The 16779-nt window shown below is 47.5% G+C and overlaps 1 protein-coding gene across 1 annotated transcript in view; it reads left to right on the top strand.

Annotated features, from left to right (window-relative positions):
- Positions 1–16779, top strand: part of LOC148145003 (endogenous retrovirus group 3 member 1 Env polyprotein-like) — a 467418-nt gene that overhangs the window by 52871 nt on the left and 397768 nt on the right. The gene's annotated exons all lie outside the window — the stretch shown is intronic.

Genomic DNA, 16779 nt, shown 5'->3' with positions numbered 1-16779 from the left:
TATCCTAAATTAATCTGGTTGCATTTGCCATCACTTGGCCCCGATCCACTGAACCCTTTGTATTCATACACCCATCCAGATGCCTTTTAACTGTTGGAATTCTAGCAGCCCCCACAACTTCCTCTGGCAGCTCATTCCTTAAAAGCACCACCCTCTTCATGAAAAGGTTGCCATTGAGGTCTCTTTTACATCTCCTCACTGCCCTCACCCTGAACCTATGACCCTCCAGTTCGGGACTTTCCCATCCCAAGGGAAAGACCTTGTCTATTTACCCTATCCATACCCCTCATGATTTTATAAAAGTCTCAGACTCAGGCGCGATGGGGAAAACAGCTCCACCCCATCCTTCTGTCCCTCCTCGCCCGGGTAATTAAGACACATACCTGAGTTTGCAGAGTCTGCTGCCTCCTTGGATTCACTCCAGTTGCCACAAGTGAACAGATTTCCCCCCACACCGTCCCAGGACGAAGAATTGCCGAGAGGGAGGGAGTTTCATGCAAACTGACAGGGCCACTTCACGTTGTGATGCCTTCAATGGGTCAGGGGTGGGGTAGTGAATGGGAAAAGGGGCGAGAGGAAGGGGTGGGGCGCGGCCGGCCAACTGGCTAGGCCTGCACTGCCCTGCACAGTTTGCAGGAATTCCTTCCCTTCACAGAATCCCCACAGTGTGGAAGCAGGCCACTCGGCCCGACGAGTCCACACCGACCCTCCGAAGGGTAACCCACCCACATCCATTCCCCTGCACCTGTTGCTCTACTCCCTGACTATCACACCTAACCTGCACATCCCTGGGCACTATGGGTAATTTAGCATAGCAATTTCCCCCCTAACCTGGACAAAGTTAAAAATCACAACACCACGTTATAGTCCAACAGGTTTATTTAGAAGCACTAGGTTTTGGAACACTGTTCCTTCATCAGGTGGTTGTGGAGAATAAAATAATAAGACACAGAATTTATAGAAAAACATGACAGTGTCCTGCCACTGAAATGATACATTGAACAAACCTGGATTGTGAAGTCTTTCATCTTTTCAAATGGGTTGCAGGTATCATTAATATGCAAATCCCAGAACTTCCTGGAAAGCACCTTATCAAGCAAACTTAAAGTTTTATAACAAAAAGTGACATTTGAGCTCAGCTCTGCAAATGTGCATTCATTCCCGTGAATTTGTGTGTGTGTGTGTGTTGGTGTGTGTGTGTGTACGCGCATGAGAGAGAAAATGTCTATTTCCATCCTGTTTATCTCTCTGTCTATTTGAGAACAGGTGCCTTACTTCTGTTGGTGTAAATATTGTTGTAAATCATAGCTGGGTTCTCATAGTTAGATGTAAGGGAGAGAGAATTCCTCAAGTAGGATAGTATAAGAATCCTGGGAGAGCCCCATTTGTGGTTTACTTTATCATGAACAAACATTAAACACGAGCACCTAGTCATTTCTAATTTGGTTCCATTTTTCTTGTGAGATCCCCTGCTGTGATTACACTGTGCCTGGATGACTGACAGGCTGGGAGACTGTGGGTTGGGGCTTGATTGACTGAATGCTTTATTGTTCCAGAAGGTGAAAAAGGGGACAAAGCTTCAGCAGAAATCCAGCAGAGCTGAGCACAGACCGACATCATACTCCTTGGGAACAGGGAGATCAACAGAGGGCAGAGAAACCAGCCCTGAAACCCGAGCTGACATCAGACTACCCTGTGATCAGTGCTTTGATTAGCAGTGCCAACCCTCTACCTTTACCAAGCTTCCCATTAGACAACACCCTCAATATACAGAATCTAATCCTTGCCATCCTAAAGCCATGTCTCTGTAAGGAGTCTCAGACCATAATTATTCACTTCAATGTGTGCAGTCAATTCATTCCCTTTTGTTACAACGCGGCACACATTCAGACTCACCATGTATCATTTCAGTTTTTGTGATCTTTAGAATCCAGTTTTGATTGCTGGTACATTTACTCTCCTTATCCCTTTCTCTAATGTTCATTTCCCACATCACCTCACTGCTCACCGGCCTTGGTTTGGATTGGCCATGCTAAATTGCCTATAATGATGACAGATGTGCAGGTTAGGTGGGTTAGCCATGGGAAATGCAGGGTTACACAGTTACATAGCAATAGAAGCAGGAGAAGGCCATTTGGCCCGTCCAACCTGCTCTGCCATTCATTAAGATCATGGCTAATCTATTCATCAACTGAGATCCCCCTCCTTGCATTGTCCCAACTACCCTTAATTCCCCTACCATTGCAAAAGCCCATCCAACTGTGTATTGAATATACTTAATGAAGCTGCCTCTACTGCTTCCTGGGGCAGAGAATTCTATAGATTCACTACTGTCCAGGAAAAGCAGTTCCTCCTCATCTCTGTCCGAAATTTACTCCTCCTAATCTTGAGCCTGGTTTCATTCACCAGTAGAAATGACTCAATAAGTAGAGCTTCATCCCCACAGTGCAATGAATTCCCACTTTGCACCAAAACCTCGGATTTACTCACTCACTCAGTTGCTGTCTCACAAACGCAAGATTTCATTGTAACTTCTTCTGCTCCCATTAAGGGCAAATCATCTTTGAAAGCTGCTCTGAAACTCCAGCCTTCACAATCACACTTCTGCTCTCACTGAAGATGATTAGAGTTATACAGCACAGAATCAGACCCTTTGTCCATCCACACATCATTCCTGATGAAGTGCTCGGGACTGATGTCGACTCTCCTGGTCCTCAGATGCTGCCTGACCTACCACATTTTCCAGCGCCACACTTTGACTCTAATCTCTAGCATCTGCAGTTCTCACTTTCTCCACATCCCAAAGTATCACCATTTAAACAATGCATCTCCTTTCTGCTTTTTTTTAATTGCAAAGGCTATAACTTCACATTGAGATACTACATTTGCCACATGTTTGCAAATTGGCGTCTTCTCTACTTTGGGGAAACCGAGCGTAAACTTGGGGAACGGTTTGGCGAGCATCACAGCTGGGTCTGCAGAGGCTGATCAGACCTCCCAGTCACCATCGATTTTAATTCCCTTTCCCACTCCCTTTCTGACAAGAACATCATAGGCTTCCTCTATTGCCATAACGAACCAAACCGCAAATTAGGGAACACATCCCATCTTCCGCCCGGGTAGCCGACAGCCTGCAGGACTCAACATCGAGTTCTCCAATTTCAAATAACCTCCCTTTCCATCCCCCGACTCCCTTCTCAGAACCATGCCCCTCATTTCCACTCCTTCCTGTCAGCAACCTGATTACTTCCACCCATTGACTCACCAGGCTGTACCCTCTCCCTGCCTTCACCTATCCCCACTTTAGCCCCCGGCCCGGGCCCCAGCACCCATCCCCAGTCCTGAAGAAGGGTTACACCCGAAACATCAACTTCTCCACTTCCTGATGCTGTCTGATTTGCTGTGTCCTTCCAGCCTCCTTTTTTTTTATTTCAAAAATATACTTTATTCATAAAATAATTTGATGGTCTGTACAGTTGGTCATGCCATACATATGTAAACATGTACATACAGAGATCAGAATTTATCATTTTTATACAGGTCTGTACATTTTTCAATCATATGCCCATATAATTAGCTGAGGTGTCAGCAGAGCCCAAATGACTGCATGGGCCCCCTGTTCTTCGTTAGGCAGGCAGACTTTACACAGTGGTCTTTCCCCACCGCGCCTTGGCGGCAGCTGCCCCAAGCTTCAGCATGTCCCTCAACACGTAGTCCTGGACCTTGGAATGTGCCAGTCTGCAACACTCAGTCGGGGTCAACTCCTTCAGCTGGAAGATCAGCAGGTTTTGGACCACCCAGAGAGCGACCTTCACTGAGTTGATGATCCTCCAGGCACAGTTGATGTTCATCTCGGTGTGCGTCCCGGGGAACAGGCCGTAGAGCACGGAGTTCCGCGTCACGGCGCTGCTCGGGACGAACCTCGACAAACACCACTGCATTCCTCTCCAGACTTCCTCTGCGTAGGCACATTCCAGAAGGAGGTGTGTGACAGTCTCGTCCCCCCCGCAGCCGCTTTAAGGGCAGCTTGCGGTGCGGCTGAGAGTCCGGGCGTGCATAAAGGATCTCACAGGCAGAGCCCTTCTCACCACCAGCCAAGCCATGTCTTGGTGCTTGTTGGAAAGTTCTGGCGATGAGGCATTCTGCCAAATGGCTTTGACAGTCTGCTCAGGGAACCACTCGATAGGATCCACCCTCTCCTTTTCCCGAAGGGTCTCAAGGACACTACGTGCTGACCACTTCCTGATGGACTTGTGGTCAAAGGTGTTTTTCTTCATAAACTTCTCCACGAAGGACAGGTGATACGAAACGGTCCAACTACTCGGAGCGTTCCGCGGCAGCGAGGCCAGGCCCATCCTTCGCAACACCGGGGACAGGTAGAACCTCAGTACGTAGTGACAATTAGTGTTTGCGTACCGGGGATCCACGCACAGCTTGATGCAGCCACACACAAAGGTGACTATCAGGGTGAGGGTGGCATTGGGTGTGTTTTTTCCCCCATTGCACCGGTCATTGTACATTACGTCTCTTCGGCGGGTCGGTGTGGACTTGTTGGGCCGAAGGGCCTGTTTCCACACTGTAATCTAATCTAATCTAATCTAGGCACACGGATACACAAGATGGTCACTGGGCCATCAGTTGGCCAACTTGACACACAAGATGGCCGCTGGATCACAATACGGAGAGAAACAGCAGAGCTGATACAGACACTGCCTGGGGCCACCAGAATGCCAGCACAATGGACTCACAACCCAGGTGAATGGTTTAAGGCGGCTGGGGGAGAGAATACACATGAGTAATGAACACTGCCCGCCGAAGTGTCTGGGTCTGGCCATCACCTCTTATAGAAGTGCTAACAGCTTGATACAGACTCAATACCAAATGCTAATAGCCAGGGCTGCAGGAATCCTCCTTCTCAGGAAGAGCAATTAGCGCCCATTACTACAACAATGGATTTCCATGCAGACATTGAAATGGACAATGTCTGCACTGAAACTGACAACGACTGTGCGGAAATTAACAAAGGCTGTGCTGGAACTGACAATGATTGTATCAACTATCAACGATTCTACAATGATTACCATAAACAAATCATGTTACAAAGACAATAATCTCCTCCCTGACCGATTGTATCACAAGATGTATAAAAGTTTCTTGACGCGTGCTCTGGGTCGAAAGAAGTCTCGCAGCTGACACTGTGCTGTTGGTGTTTTTCTCTCCCCGGAGCCCCGGTATTTCCTTGTGCAATAAACTCTGTCATTGAACCCCAATTCTGACTCCGAGCCTGGTGTTTTTCCCCAAAACAGGGGAGAGGGAATGGGGCGGGTGGGCAGAGAGAATGGGGGGGGGGGGGGGGGGAGAGAGAGAGAATGGGGGTGTGTGCGTGGGGAGAGAGAATAGGGGGTGTGTGGGGAGAGAGAATGGGGGTGGGGAGAGAGAGAATGGGGCGGATGGGGAGAGAGAATGGGGCGGATGGGGAGAGAGAATGGGGGGTGGGGAGAGAGAATGGGGGGTGGGGAGAGAGAATGGGGGTGGGGAGAGAGAATGGGGTGAGGGGAGAGAGAATGGGAAGGGAATGGGGAGGGGGAGAGAGAATGGGGAGGGGAGAGAGAATAGGGGTGGGGAGAGAGAATGGAAGTGGGTGAGAGAGATTGGGGGATGGGAGAGAGAATGGGGGAGGGGAGAGAGAATGGGGAGGGGAGAGAGACTGGGGGAAGGGAAGAGAATGGGGGAGGGGAGACAGACTGGGGGAAGGGAAGAGAATGGGGGAGGGGAGAGAGAATGGGGGAGGGGAGAGAGTGAGAATGGGGGAGGGGAGAGAGAATGGGGAGAGGGAGAGAGAATGGGGGGAGAATGGACATGGGACAGAAGGGTGTGGTGAGAGAGAATAGTGGGGGGCAGACGGTGGCGAGAGAATAGATGGAGGGGACAGAGGACAGGGAAAGAAACGACAGGGATGCAGAGGGTTGCATGAGAGAGAATGGACAGGGTGTTCAGAGGAAAGAAAGAGAATGGACAAGAAGCTGGGGCTGGAGAGAGAATGGACAGGGGGCGCTGCAGTTGGCAGGGGCAATGGACAGTGAGCGCTGAGGGCGGCGGGCAGAATAGACGGGGGGGCTGTGAGGGGGGAGAATGGATAGGGGGCACTGTGAGTGGCGGGGAGAATGGATAGAGGATGCTGGAGTGGCGGGGGTGAATGGACAGGGGGCACTTTGAGTGGCAGGGGCTAATGGACAGGGGGCACTTTGAGTGGCGGGGTCTAATGGACAGGGGGCACTCGGGGTGGCGGGGAATAATGCATAGGGGGTGCTTGAGTGGCGGGGGAGAATGGATAGAGGATGCTGGAGTGGCGGGGTGAATGGACAGGGGGCACTTTGAGTGGCGGGGGCTAATGGACAGGGGGCACTCGGGGTGGCGGGGGTTAATGCATGGGGGTGCTTGAGCGGCGGGGAGAATGGATAGAGGGTGCTGGAGTGGCGGGGGCTAATGGACAGGGGGCACTCGGGGTGGCAGGGGATAATGGATAGGGGGCGCTTGAGTGGCGGGGGAGAATGGATGGGGGTGCTGTGGGTGGCGGGGGAGAATGGATGGGGGTGCTGTGGGTGGCAGGGGGGAAATGGACAGGAGGTGCTCTGTATGGCCAAGATCAAAAGGGTTAATAACAGTCAACACTTATCAGATTGTTCCTGGAACAGAAAAACTTGCACTGGAGACTCCCAGAGGAGGGATGTCTCGTATGTATTCCTTCAATGCAACACGATATTAACAATATCCAATGGGCTCAGGAGTGGTAAGTAACATGTATGCCATGCCAATGCCAAACAATGACTCATCCCCAAAAGAGATAATCTGACTACTGCCCCGTGATATTCAACAGTGTTGCTGTCACTAAACACCCCACTATCAACATCATTGGGGTTTACCATTGACCAGAAACTCAACTAGACTAATCACAGACACAATGGCAACAAGAGCAGGCAACAGGTCAGGAACATTGTGGCGAGAAACTCCCCAAACCCTGTCCATCTTCTACAAGGCACAAGTCAGCAGTGTAATGGAATACTCTCCCACCAGCTTGGATAGGTGCAGCTTCAACAACATCCAAAAAGCTTGATACCATCCAGGACAAAGTCGCCTGCTTGGTTGGCACCATCTCCACATACATCCACTCCCTCTGCCCACTGTTAAGAAGCAGGAATGTGTACGGTGTACAAGATGTACCACAGAAATTCACCAAAGATCCTTAGAAAATACCTTAGAAAACCACTTCCAGTTAGAAGGACCAGGGCAACAGATACTTGGGAACACAACCTCTTGCAAGTACCCCTCCAATCCACTCACCATCTTGACTTAGAAATCTATTGCTGTTCCTTCAGTGTCCCTGGGTCTAAATCCTGGAATTCCCACCCAAAGGACATTGTGGGTCACCGTACCATTATGGATCACAGAAGTTGAAGAAGGCGGGTCACCACCACCTTCTCAAGGGGAACTAAATGCTGGCGAGCCAGCGATGCTCATGTACCACGAGTAACTTTTAATAAATGATTGAAACAGAGGGTTGGAACCCGCAAACTAAACAAAATTCGAGGTTCAGGTGGAACAACAGGCTTTGATTCTGTCCTGATGTGAGGACATGCTGCACTGACACCGAATTGGAAATAGTGTTTAGAGTTGAATGCCTGCAGTGTTTCACTCAGTGTATCAATCTAATATCGATTAAAGATTAGTTCCTGACGTATACGTCACCAACATACGAAAAAGGAGGGTTAAGAAGGCATATGGAACACTGGATTTCATCTCTTTAATGGCTGACACAGCACCCACAATCCCATGCGATCAATAAACCATTCTATCGGCTGTGAGCAGTGCTGATGGTGCGCATGTGTGAAATTGATTTGGGGCCCCGCCCCTCATCGCTCTGATGGACGGGGAGACGAACCTTTGGGAAACCCTGAAAGACCGGAAGGAGCCTGGTCCTCCTGCCAATCAGAGCCTGGTCCTCCTGCCAATCAGAGCTCTCCTAATGTCTGAATGCGGATGGTTTTGACAATGAGCTTCTGAAGCTGCTGCTCCACCTCTCTCTCTGAATGAAGGTTGAGCTTTATCCCAGGTTGCAACTTCCTTCCTCTGTTTAACATCTGGGAGTACCGCACTCTCTTTTCTCGCCCCCTTTCCCATTTCTTTTCACATCCTTGGGTTCAGCTGTTGGTTTGTCGGAGCTGAGGGAAAAAGGAAGTCAATCGAGGTGAAGGGTCAGACTCTGGAAAAGGTTGGTCTAGATCTGTGCCTGTTAATGTTTGACAGGCTTTGTTTCCTAAGCTTGACACATTTACTTGTCTGGCAAAAAAGTATGGCCTCTTGATCCATGTTGGGGATGGAAGTGGATTATGCTGTGGGTGGCTTGCTCGTAGTAGTCCAATAAGCATTGGATAAGTAATCATGACACACAACCTTGGGTTATTGACTGTTTATTTGGGAGCTCGCAGGGAGAGCGAAGTCGACCTAATAATCACAAGTCACTCCGATGACAAACAAAGTTGTGTTATTTTATAGGTCACAATCATTTAACAATTAGCAATCTGTTAATTGCAGGATATTGAGCAAACTGAGGCACTTTGCCCAGTGACGTAGTGTCTGGATAGTGTTGGTTAGTAGCTGATAAGTATACAATAGGTCCTTGCAAAGAGAAGGATATTCCCACCCAAGGAAAGAATTTGTTTATCAGGTAGCAGTACAGCTGCAAGGCAGACTGTCTCTATTGAGCCTGGGAAACACAATGTTAGCCTGGGAAACATAAGCTTTGGCAAGCAGGCACTAAGCTGAGAGTGAAAGTGATTTCCAGGTTTTTAATATGTGACCAAATGACTGACCGGAATATAATAATTCTCCCTCAATTCCTTCCTTCTTTCCTTTCACCAAATCAGGAGGTCAGTTCAGAGGAACCTGCAAAAGGAGGGATCGAGCGGACCCAGTGGGGCTTGTTGGCGATGGGGTTTAGAGTCGCCAAGGTGACTGTCATAGTCCAGGTCACCAGGATCAGGAGAGAGAGTGTCAATGAAACCATCCATTGGTGCGGAAATGTCAGAAATGAGAAGCAGCACAAGTTGGGAAGATGCTGGGATATTCGGCATGAGAAGACAGCTGAAATGGGCACAGCACTGTTTCTGGAAAATAATGCTAAGTGCTCACAGAACTAAACCAGCAATGAGAAGAACAAGGCCCTGGAAGAGAGCGGAAGCCCAAAAGCCAAGCCAGCCACTTATCCATGTCTTAAGGTCCCAATGGGGAGTAGTGTTATGGAGGGAGGAGGATGACTTGCCAATGTGGGCGGCAATATTTGTAATGTTGTCACTGGAGTCAGGGATGTAGGTACAGCAGTCAGAGACGATAAGTGCACAAGTGCCTCCTTTCTCGGCTAACAGGGAGTCGAGGGCCATGTGACGTTGGAGAGCAATGCTGCGGACAGTGACCATCCCTGCATTGAGCAGGTCAAAGGCTGAAGATGTGACATTGGCAATCTCTTCCAGAGTGGTAGCAATTCACTAACCCTCAACCTCAAGCTGGAGGGTAGCATAGGGAAGGGAGAAGGTAGAGAAAAGGTGCTGAAAGGTTGTGAGCACTCTCTTGATTTGTGGTTTGGAATTCTCAAAAGGCAAAGTGTGGGAGTGGTAAAGGAAAGGGACAACATAACCTGAATACCAGCTGCCAGTCCAGGAGGTAGGCAGCCAGGGGTGGGCCGTATGGCCACAAATGAAATCAGTGCTATTGAAGGGCAACAAATGATTGCATTGGGTTCCAATCCAAAAGGTGGGAAGTGAGGAATTGATGGCGGTCTTGTTGGGAACCCTGAGGTTAAGTATGCTCCTGTCTGCAGTGGGCTGGTAAGCAGTTGAAGTAAGGAGTAGGGAGTGCAGACACTTACTGAAACCCGCCTGCCATCCTGAGGGATGCTTACTCTTGATGCAAATACTTCCTAGAGGTGGAGTTGTGGCTGTGAGATTGGTGAGGAACAGGGACGGAGGTGTACGGGAGGGGTTGTATTTTTTTCTCTTCTCTACCCCCACACTACCGCCTAACTGCGGGAGTGCTTATATTTCCCCCTGCATCCATGTTGCGTGTGTAGGTGTGCGACACAGTGAAAGACAACAAGTGCACAAATCTTTATTCAACTTCCACCACCAGGAAGAAAGGAAATACCTGAGTGACCAGTGACAAGCAATGCCCTTCTCAGAGGGTAATGCTGCATGATCAAATAGTGAGGGGGAGGGCAGCGATCAAATCAAACTAGAGTTGGAGGGGGAAATATTACACTCCACTCCCAGCGGTACCCATCTCTCTCTGAACAGCCCAAAGGTGTTAGTGGGCACCGCTTGCTCCTTCTCCAGAGACACCCTGGCTCTGACATACCCACAGAGGAGGGGCAGGCAGTCGGCCATAACGACCCCCTCCATAGCCTGGACCTGTTTATGGCCAGTTTGACCAGGCCAGGCCCAGGAGCAGACCCAAGAGGAGGTCCTGTGACCTGTCCTCCCCACTTTGCATTGGGTACCCAAACATCACAGGAGAGAGAGTATTGAGGCTCGAATGTATCCATTGTATATCCCACTGATTGCCAGCGGAGGTGGGTGTTATCCCCGTCAGAGTTTGGGGTGCTCACCCACTTAGGAAACCAGGGGGATGTGAAAGGTTGTGACAGCAGCAGAATGACCCTGATGCAGCCCCAATTCAGCAGGGTCAGATTCATTAAAAGGTATGGATCTCAGGGGGATCCCTCCCTTGGAGTGGATGGGAATATGGGCACAAACCCAGCAGCTACAGCGGCTGTCCTTTTCTGCAGAAAGGTATGTCCTGTAAAGAAAAGTATTACACTGTAATTCCTGTTTACTACAGAATATCAGGCTATCCATTGTGTCCCAATCCAACATAGTTAGTGAAAGAAAGATAAGGAAGAGTGCAGTGAAAGACAGAATGATCAGGCTGAGCCATTCACGGATGAAGGCTGAAGATGTGTCTCTGACGGGGTCTTCTGGTGTTCCTCCAGGAGGTGGCGCTCGTTTGCATTGTGTTGTGTGTGTCCATGCGGCCTCCCCTTGACCCTGACTGCTGACCGGGTAACCCAGCAGGACTAGGAAGGGGCCTTTCCATCTCAGCTCCAATATGCCCCGGTCCTAATGCTGAGGCTTGGCGTACCCGTGAATGTAAACTCTGAAGAGTTTTGGTTAACTGATGCAAATATTTCCCACTTGTCCAACAATGTAGTGGCAGTTGCTTCAGTCATTGGGATGGTTTTGATTCATCTACAAAATACATCTGCTATTATTAGACAATATCGTTAACAATGTACGCGACATAATTCTGTAAAAGCAAGTTGTAGACAAGTAAAAAGGCTGACCAGGCAAGGAGGTGGTTAACAACCTCAGGGCATCCCTCTTACATCATGCATCTTGTTTGTTTACAAATTAAACACGCTTCAGCTCTTTTCCTAGCTGTTTTCTGGAAATCTGGGTGCCACCAAGTTTGTAATAAGTATTACCATTTCCTTCTTGCCCAAGTGTGTACAATAATGCACATAGTCAACTGAAGTAAGCAGCAGCAAAGAAGGAACACAAACCAGTCCATCAGGGATCCACCTACATTTCGGTTTGAGTATCAAAGGAGTACCATATTTGAGGCCATAGTTTGTACTCTTCAGCAGGGGGCCTCCCCTGTGATTTCAGTCCCATACCCAGGCCTGGAATTCCTATCCCCATATTGTCACTATCCGGGTTTTGCTGGGGATCCAATGGGACCAGAAGTTTGGGGTGTCAGGCTGCCTGCTTGGCAGCAGCATCCATCTGCTCATTCCTTTGGAAGACTGTATCCATTGCCTCAGCCTGAGCTGAATATCTTGATAGCTGCCAGATTGATTGGACAAAACGACATTACTATTAGTCTGCCCTGTGGGGGTTACAAATCCTCTATGTTCCTACAAGTCTCTGTAATCATGGGTCACACCAAAAGCACAGTGAGAGTTGAAGATCTCAACCCCCAGGAGAGGGTGTCTCAGTTCCACGATCGATCAAAAAACTCGAGGAGTATGGTCTGCTTCAGCAAGGTTTCACACTTTAATTAGTAACGGCCGGGCAAAGATTTGTCCAGCAACACAGATATTAAAATATTATGTGTTCCTTAGAGAAACTGGGTGATTAACTTGGAACACAGAGCTCTTTTCATATGTTTCTTATGAGACAGTACAGCATGAAATGACATAATGGACAACAGGTTAATCCTGGGAAACAATATTTCCTGGGAACAATGTTGTTTCACACGCATTATCTCCTCATACCTGTGCTTCAAGGTTAGCTAGGATGGTCAGTAATGTCCTATCTAGCTTAATTCGATCCATACTATGAAGAAGGCATTGTTTGCTTAATCTGTAATTCAGTTCGCTCAGGAATGCAGAAATGCAGCTTTTAGCCATTTTAAACACAGTGTTAATTTGCAGCCTGAAACCATGTTGTTCTGTTACTTTATATTGAGATGCCATTTTGTGTTTAATAAAAGCTCCTGACCCAACAGGCTAAATCCAGGTATTAGATCCTCATCTGGTGTGGATATGCTCCATCTCTCAAAAGAAAACTGGATTTGCAATTTAACGCCGTATGTGCTATTCTGCTAAATTAATCCAGTTGATTTTTTTTTTGTTTAGAAATGTGAAAATGTCGTGAACAGTTCTTCCAGTTAATCACTGGATATTCAAATTTCTCTTCAAAATTAAAGATCATAACAAAACTGGGTGTCATTGTGGGATTTTGAATCTGGAAGATGTGCTTGGTAAAGTTTGGAAGAACAATATTTCAAAGTGAATATTATCGTGTTAAGTACTAAGGCTTTCTGGAGATGAAAAATTTGCCCTTGTGTGTTTTGCAACACTTAACCAAGGTCAGTTCTATAGAATACGCAGACAGGTTGATGCGAGAGTTGAGTGCTGGGGCAACCTATCAGAAATAATACAGGCAGAAGCACAGCAATTAGAGTTAGAAAGTTAGCCAAAAGTATTAAAAAAACAGGTTTGAATGTTTTGTCAGCGTGTTTTTTTTAAAGTTAACAAAGTAAGTGTTGGTTCTGCAGAAAATGAGTCTGGGGATTCAATAACAGAGGATAAAGAGATGATCGGAGAATTGAAAAGAGCTTGAATCTGTCTTCACTAGAGAGGATAAAAGTAACACTTTAGCTGGAAATCAGGAATTGAAAGGGAAGGAGGAACTGAAGACAATTACAATTACCAGGGAAGTCATACTGAGTAAACTGTTGGAACTACGAGTTCACAAGTCTCAGGTGCCCAAAAGATTTCATCATGGACTCTTAAAGATAAACTAGCTAGTGAAACAGTTAATGCATTGGTTTTAGTTTTCCACACCTCACTAGTTTCAGGGAAGATTTCTTTAGATTGGAAACTCCTTTCTTCAAAAAGGGAGACTGAGAACAGGAAACTGCAGACCATTTACCTTAACATATGTCATAGGGAAAATGTTCAAAGCTATGATTAAAGATGTTATGACAGGGCACTTGTATAAGTTCAAGGTAATCAGGCAGCGTGGATGTGTTTTTGTCAATGGGAAATAATGTTTTGAAGAACGGCCTCTCCCCACTGCAACTGAGCTGATGAATCTCATGTACAGATAGGGAATGGAATCCCTTCCCACATTCCCCACATTTCCACGACTTCTCTGCAGTTCTGGTGTCCTTTTGGCTCCCTGTTTCTGATGAACAATTGAAAGTGTGATCACATTCGGGAAACGTGTACAGTCACCCCGTACTGCGAACAGTTTGATGTTTCTTCAGTCTGTGTAACTGGTTACAGCTCCTTCTCACAGTCAGCTCACTGGGGCACACTCTCTCCCAACAAGGGGAAAAAAACATACAAAAGTTGAGCAGCAGACAAAATGCAAAAGCAATGAAATGTCGAGCCACGTGGAAAAAAATTGTGCCTCTATCTTTTTTTCTCAGCTATTGGCATTTGGATTCTTAATTTGTCACTAACACCAACATTGCCAAAGAGCATATTGCACATGTGTGCCGGTGTCAGCAACGCAGCGCGCATGTCCGTCGGTGTCAGCAAAATATTGTGCATGCTCATCTGTCCGCCAGAAAAAGGCGGGCGCCGTTCTCCTGATGGCCCAATAGGGAGCACTGGAGGACCGGAAAGAGATAGGTCCTCCTACCAATCAGAGCCACCCTATTGTCTAAATGCGGAAGTTGGACCATGATCTTCAGTAGCTGCTATTTCTGCTTCTGTCTCTGAAGGAAGATTGAGCTTCACCCCCGACTGTAAATTTCTTCCTCTGTCCAAGATCTGTGAGTACGGCACTCTCTTTTCTTGCCCACTTTTCCATTTATAAACCTCTGTACGGTCACCTCTCAACCTCCTGTGGTCCATTGAACAAGTCCCAACCTATTCATCTAGATGTCGGCAGAATCCCAACCAATCTGTTGAATGTTGGTGCAGGTTTGTAAGACCAGATGGCCTACTCCTGCTCCCAATTCTCTCTCACTGTCCAAGACAGCAAGAGAACATAAGACATCGGAGCAGAAATTTAGGCCATTCAGCCCATCAGGTCTGCTCCATCATTCAATCGTGACTGATAAGTTTCTCAATCACATTCTCCCACTTTGTCTCCTGTAACCCTCCATCACCTTGATACTCAAGAACGTCTCTATCTCAGTCTTAAATATTCTCTGTGACCTGGCCTCCACAGCCTTATGTGGCAGTGAATTCCATAGATTCACAACTCTCTGGCTGAAGAAGTTTCTCCTTACCTCCATTCTGAAAGGTCTTCCCTTTACTCTAAGGCTGTGCACACTGGTTCTAATCCCTCCAACCAATGGAAACACCTTCCCAGCTTTCACTCTGTCCAGGCTGTTCAAGATTCTGTATGTTTCAATTAGACCCTTCCCCCCTCCCGAGTGTGGGCCTGTTAATCAGCATGAACCAGACCCTTCAGGATGAGGTACAGCAGGGATTAGGATCTGCAAAGTGAGAATGGACGGAGAGTGTGTGGGATGGAGATTTTCAACATCTAGGGAATAAGAGAGGAAAGAAAATTCACTCTAAATTAGAATTGACCGGATGGGCTGATGGGCCAAGGAGTGACAGATGGAGTTGAATTTGGAGAAATGTCAGGTCTGCATTTTGGTCAAGTAATCCAGACAGGATTGACACAGTTAAGGGAAGTGTTGCAGAACAAAGAGACCTTGGAGTGCAGGTTCATAGTTCCTTGAGAGTGGAGTCACAGGTAGACAGGATAATGAAGAAGGCATTTAGGATACTTTTTTTTATTGGTCAAAGCATTGAGTAGATGAGTTGGGAGGTCATGTTGCGACTGTACAGGGCATTGTTTGGACCATCTTTGGAATACTGCGTTCAGTTCTGGTCTCCCTGCTACAGGAAATGTGTTGTGAAACTTTGAAAGGGATCGGTAAAGATTTGCGAGGCTGTTGCCAGAGTAGGAGGGTTTGAGCAACAGGGAGAGTCTGAATAGACCAGGATATATTCTTGGCGCATCGGAGGCTGAGTGGTGACCTAACATGTTTATAAGGGGCATGCATAGGGTGAATACCCAAGGTCTTTTCCCCAGGGTATGGGAATCCAGAACTAAGAGGGGCATAGGTTTAAGGTGAATGGGGAAAGGGAAGTGAGGGGCAACTTCTTCACACAGAGGGTGGTGAATGTATGGAACAAACTGCCAGAGGAAGTGGTGGAGGCTGGTGCAATGACATCATTTAAAAGGCACCTGGCTGGGTCCCTGAATAGGAAGGTTTTAGAGGGATGTGGGCCAAATGCTGGCAAATGGGACGTGATTAATTTAGGAATTCTGGTCAGCATAGACGAGTTGGGATGACTGGTCTGTTTCTGTGCTGTATGACTCTAATCGTCTTCGGTGAAAGCAGAAATGTGATGGTGAAGACTGGACTTGCAGAGCAGCTTTCAAGGATATTTTGCCCTAAATGGGATCAGAAGAAGTTAAAAGGAAGCCTTTCATTTGTGAGCCAGCAACTGAGTGAGTGAGGACATCTGGGATTTTGTTGGAAAGTGGGAATTGATTGCACTGTGGGGATGAAGCCCTACCCTATCCAGTCATTTCTGCTGGTGGGTGAGACTAGGCCTCAAGGTTAGGGGGAGTGGATTTCGGACAGAGATGAGGACAAATTGCTTATCCCGGAGAGTAGTGAATCTATGGAATTCTCTGGTCAAGGAAGCAGTCGAGGCAGCTTCATTAAATACATTCAAGACACAGTTGGATGGGTTTTTGCATGGTAGGGGAATGAAGGGTAGTTGGGACAATGCAGGGAGGAGGAGCTAAGACGATGGATAGATCAACCATGATCTTAATGAATGGCGGAACAGGTTGGACGAGCCAAATGGCCTATTCCTGCTTCTATTACTATGAAACTATAACCCTGCATTTCCCATGGCTAACCCACCTAACCTGCACGTCCCTGGACGCTCTGGTCAATTTAGCATGGCCAATCCAAATCAGGCCTGGTGAGCGGTGAGGTGATGTGGAAAATGAACATCAGTTTTGACCTCCCTTTTTACACCTTCCGGAAGAGTAAAACATTGAGACCCAACCCACAATATCCCAGCCTGTCAACCATCCAGACACAGAGTGTAGTCATAGAAAGGAATCAAACAAGAAAAATGAAACCAAATTCAAAATAAATATGTGCTCGTGTTTAATGTTTGTTCATGAGGAAGTAAACCAGAAATAGGACTCTCCCAGGATTCTTATGGTGCCC

Source organism: Chiloscyllium plagiosum, unplaced genomic scaffold (genome assembly GCF_037043375.1).
Source record: "Chiloscyllium plagiosum isolate Xiang-an unplaced genomic scaffold, Cpla_swu_hap1 HiC_scaffold_27, whole genome shotgun sequence".
NCBI lineage: Eukaryota > Metazoa > Chordata > Chondrichthyes > Orectolobiformes > Hemiscylliidae > Chiloscyllium > Chiloscyllium plagiosum.
This window is presented reverse-complemented; position numbering and strand designations above follow the sequence as displayed.